At 47.2% G+C, this 5,260-nt stretch overlaps 1 long non-coding RNA gene across 1 annotated transcript; it reads left to right on the forward strand.

Annotated features, from left to right (window-relative positions):
• Positions 1-814: 814 nt before the first annotated feature.
• Positions 815-2,959, forward strand: LOC138065812 (uncharacterized). Its single transcript, XR_011138880.1, has 3 exons — positions 815-1,255; positions 1,856-1,961; positions 2,732-2,959. It is a non-coding gene; the product is annotated as an uncharacterized lncRNA (long non-coding RNA).
• The last annotated feature ends 2,301 nt before the right edge of the window (positions 2,960-5,260 follow it).

Genomic DNA, 5,260 nt, shown 5'->3' on the forward strand with positions numbered 1-5,260 from the left:
GGCAGCGGGGCTGAAGCACCGAGTGTGGGGGCAGTGCTGCTGCCTGGGCCAAGGCTTTCTGTGAAGGTAGGAGCACCCTGGGTAGGGTAGTATGGGAGACTGCTTGGGGGCACCTGTGGCCCTGGCCTTGCTGATAGACATTTGCAGATACACCGAGATGAGAAGAGCATCCCAGCAGAAACTCTCTCTGATGTACCTGTCACAAGAGTAGTCACTGTCCTCCCTCCCCCCCCATGCCCTGCCTGAGCTCTGCGGCAAGGCCCTCAGTCCCATGTCCCCTCTAGACCCCCAACCTTGCACTTCCTCTCCACTCGGCTGGCGCCATGTTCACAGTCTCTGCAGGAGCTGTGGGGGCTAGTTACCACACGCCAAGTCCCATAGTCACCTCATTTCATTTCCACACATGCTGCTGTCCACGATGTGTCAAGCAGCAACACTAAAATCCAGGTGGGCACCCAGGAGATCGCTTTCTCTTGCACTGTCCACTAGTTTCATTTTGTTGTTAAATATGTGGCATGCCACTTTATTTTCCAGCAAAGCATACTGCACTTTGCTGCAGAGGAGGCAATTTTTTCGCAGGACCTCTGAAGCGCCCTGTGTCAGGCTGCTGCAGGCCGGGGGTGCTGCCGGCTTCAGCAGGGATCTCCTGATCCTGCACTGATGGTGCTATTTTCCCTTGCTGTGGGAGGCTGCACCTTTTGGTACCCTCCAGATAGCTGCTTGGCATAAATCCCGAGCCTTCACCCTCTTCCTTCTCCCCTCCTTCCCCCATACCCTGCAGCTACTTCCTGTGTACAGCTCTCCAACTGACCTTACTCCTGATCCAGGCAGGGGAGCTGGAGCTGACTGCGCAGGTCGGACGTTGCCCTCACACGTGCCCTGCTCCAGCCTCTCTCTGCTTCTGCTTGGTGCAATGATCCTTCAGATCAAGGATCCTTCAAATCCTTCAGATTGCTTCGCTGTCGCCACTGGGGCAGTGCCGTGCTGCAGTGTGCAGGCCCTGGGGGGTTCTCTGGGCTGCCCTACGGGGTCCCTGGGGTGCGCAGGCTCTGCAGCATCCCGGGAGCCCCTGCCCACCCTGCTGAACCAAGCGTCTTCCAGACTTGGCCATGCATTAATACCTGCAGCAGGAGCAGGAAGATTTTTCCCAAGATCTCCTGCCCAGAGGGAAGGGCAGGAAGCCAGGGAGCTTTCTGACAAGTCAGGAGGTGACGGGTCTGTTTGCAGGTGCCCGGGGGTGACTGAAGAGCTGAAGGTAAGTGGCCGTCTCCTCCCCGAGGGTCAGGCTCCTCCAGAGAGCAGGCACCAGCCCAGCTGCAGGGAGTTTCTGGCAAGCCTGGTTAATCTTGAAATTGCTTTTGGGAAAGACAACTAAAAAATTCAGCTCTGTTTTCTGGCTAGACTCGGCAAAACTGTCTATGCTGGGCCTACAGAAACTCCCTTCTTCTGTTCCACTTGAGTTCCTGTTTTCCTTTGCAGTTCACATTTTTCTTTTGCTTCATCAGCCTAACTTGCAGTTTAACACCAGCTTTAAAATCCCCATTGCAATATTTTAATGGTTTTCCCAGATCATCTTTCCTATCTTTTATTCCTCTCCTCCCTTTGTGCATCATGCCCACAGTCTTTCACAGAGTATTTGTATCCTTTCTGCTATGGAAATCTCTTCTCCTGTGCAGTTATTTGTCCCTCGTTCATCATCTTGGAGCTATTTTCAGGGTCTACTTTTAATAAGTGAGATCACTTCTCTTCCCAGTGCCCCAAATCTGGGTTTATGAAAACAAAAATCTTTCTGTTGGTAGCATTGTCGTTGCTTAAGCTTTATTTCTGTTGTGTTTTGTCACCTTTCTTCACGAAGGGAGGCTCAAATCACTTTGATACCCTGCCTGTTGCTGCACTCAACTGCTGGCACCGTGAGCAGTTTCACTGAAGCCAGGGGGATTTCTCCGTGCGTTCAGCTAAATGTAAGTGTAAGTATTTGCAGGCTTGTGAGCAGAAAAATATGGCAACATTTGAAAACTTTTGATAGCTTATGGGTATAAGCTTACACCCTACTAATATAATGAAGAGGGTAGAACAAGTTTCCCTTGGTCTGAAATGGGATCATGCAATGTAAAATGGCCTGTGCTGCCTCGCTCTGCACTGCTTGGCAGTGTTTGCTGTCAGCTGACCACAGGACCCAAAACAGCTGAGTTCCTCCGAGTGTTTTGGACAAAAGATCACTTATAGAAACTATTTAGTGAGTTCACAACTTGAGGAACTTTTCTTTGATCTTTGTTGTCTTTCAAGCTTTGCAGTTGGAGAAATAAACCTTCGGTAAAAGAGAATGAAACAAAAGTAGTTTGAAAACACAAATATTCAAGGCCTTTCTGGAGCACCAAGAAATAGGCATAAAAGTACACAGAAGAGAAACTAGACTATCAAGTAAACATAAAGAGAAGAAGGGATTAAAAATCAAGAAATATTTTTATTAGGGTTTATCTATAAACCCATCCTGCTTGCTTCCTCAAACCTGGTGACGCGTAAAAGGAAGCCATATATGCTCAGGCATGCTTGGAGCTCCCACTTCACTAGGGATAAGTACATTACACATATATTGCTTCAAGGTCAAAAAGAAAGTAAGTGTGTGTAAGAGTCTCATGTCAGCCTCACTCGGGGAAATTCACGGGATTTTAATGACTTCCTTTTCCATGAGCCAGTCACTTAGTCACAAAATTGTTTTCCTGCTCCTCAGCCATCATCCAACAATGGGAAAGAAACGCTGAAAGACTCTTTGGCAGTCCTGCTTTGAAGCCGCACTGAGCGCCAGCTACCCTCTTTGAGAAGGAAGAAGCCGTTCCGGATGATAGACAAGTGTTTTAAAAGCACCATTTTATGTCAAGGTTCAGACCCGGGCTCATTCATGTGCATATTAAACATCTGCATAATTGTGCCATTAAACGCCTGGCTTGCTGCTCAAGAGAGCCTGAGCAATCACCTAAATGTTTGTGTAAGTGAGGTCCCAGCAAAGCGCTGCGAGGGCACTGCCGCCACGGAGGCACGGCCTGATCAGTGCTGTGCAGGCGGGGATGAAAAGGTGAAGGGAGCTCAAGTGTTTTCTGCGATGGCTGATGGTGCTGATATCTGCATACCCGGATGTTTTCCACTTGTTCAGCACGTGTCTGGTTTTGTTCCTGTGCAGTGGCTCAGACCGCCTGAACAACGCTCCAGGAAAGATATGTGTTGCTGTCTGCTGGTGTTATAAGTAGGTTGGCTATTGGTTAGCTTTTCGTGCGTGCACATAGCTGCTGAATTAAGAAAATTCCTGCTTTGTCTAACTAAAAGGGTAAGTCAAAAATGCATGCTAGGGGGATGCTCTGATGACTTGTGTCAAATACCACAGGAGATGGTTTGGAGCTGCTTAATGACCAGTAGGCACTGGTCATTAAGCGCCTGAGTACGCTTGCGCAGGAGACCTGGTGTCCAGGGTGCCTGGCTCAGCTGAATTCAGACTTCAGCACCTGAAAATGTTGTTTCTGAAGGACAGATAGGCCCCTGGGAAACCTCATCTGTGCCCTGTTCATCTCCCTTTGTACTTTGGAGGTGGCAAGAGGAAGCTGAGAGCCTTCTCCAGTGAAGTCCAAGGCTGAAATTGCCTTTAGTGGGGTGGGAGGGGACTACAGGAAACCTCATCCGGCTTGGAAATCTCAGACATCAATCTCTCATTAATACATCAGGCAGGATAGGGCGGGCTCATGGCCAATGCTTGCTAGGGACTAACTATCCCAAGGAAATCTGATGCCCCCAGGTCACATTATCAGGAGATGTTGGCAAGTGCAGCACAGCACCCACCAAACAGGAGCTTGGGCTGGTTTCTGCCTCCTGAAGTGTGGGAGTAGCCATCCTTTACCCAGCATGCTCACATGGGACAAAAGCCTCTGAACTCCTTCAGAGCAAGCCCAAATTTCTAGCTTGTGAGAGATTCTGAGATTTCTGACATTGTTTTCACTTCAAATTGAAGCGAGCCTGAAATTTCTCCATAGACCATGTTCCCGGTTTAAAAAAAAAAAAAATCTCTTTAGGGTCAGAAAAGAATTCATTAAGCTAGCATCTTTTTCATAGGAAAATAATTTTGGAACAGTTCTTTTGCAAACACATATCAGAAAATGTATGCTTCGCCATACTAAAAGAAAGTATGTTAAGATGGAACATTTCCAGTTTCTCAAAAGGTTTTATTTTTTCCCGAAAAAAAAAATTACCAAAAAAATGAATGTGTTTCAACAGGACATTGTATATTTATCAAAACACTTTGAGAGAGAAAAATACCTGAATGGAATGACCGTTGTCTGATTTTGCTTTCTAGGGGGTTCCTTAGGGGCTTGCTCCTTCGGAAGCACTCTGGCGGTCCCACAGTAGCCACCACTGCTTTCTCGTGCTGCTCTGGGCAGAAGAAGCATCCACAAGGAAGAAGGAATAGCAGATTCTCAACCAAGTCCCAGCTCAAACTCCAGCTGCTCTTGCAGTTGCAAGGGAAATAAATGCTGGGAAGCAGTACCCTCTCTCAGATACTGGGGCTGGCCCAGTGTGCAGCCGAGAGACAACTTTCCCAGGTCATGAGCTAATAGAAATGTTCTTTTGCTGCAGTCACCTTGACGAATGGTGCCCTTGCTTTGACACACAACTCCGCTGTGCTCACACGTGCTCCCTTGAGCTCCTTGCACTTGGAGACAACAAAGGTTCTGCTATTTAATTAAAGTAGCAAAAGTACAAAAAGCCTTTAAGAACAAGGGCAGTGATTCTGAGGAATGCTACATCTGGAGCTAGGAAAGGAAATGAGGGTATATGGGAAAGCTGTCCCTTAGAGAACCTTTTTCCGGCTGTTCAGCTCTAAGCAAGGAATTGTTGTTTGTGTTTATGGAGATAGAGTTGGAGAGGTCTGCACCGTTTTTTTGTTCTGAGGTCATAGCTCAGGTCAGAAAAAAAGGGGTTTTGGAGAAACCACAGCAATACTTTCTAACTTTTTTTTTTCCTAGTGCTTTTTCCTTGATCTGACATTAGCTCATCCTTATTAGTACAATTAATGCAAGACTAAAAACTTAATTCTTTACATACCTATAGGCTATAGTAATGCTGTCCATGGAGAAATTACTGCAGGGCTAGGAGGGAGCTCAGAAATAATTGACTAACATAGCACTAGAAGATCCTGGAGTTCATTTTTGCCTGCTCTTTGTTGGAAAAATGCCAAAGTGTTTCAGCAGTAATGTGCAGCGAGACGTGTGACTGC

The sequence above is a fragment of the Struthio camelus genome, chromosome 1 (assembly GCF_040807025.1).
Source record: "Struthio camelus isolate bStrCam1 chromosome 1, bStrCam1.hap1, whole genome shotgun sequence".
In the NCBI taxonomy this organism is placed as follows: domain Eukaryota; kingdom Metazoa; phylum Chordata; class Aves; order Struthioniformes; family Struthionidae; genus Struthio; species Struthio camelus.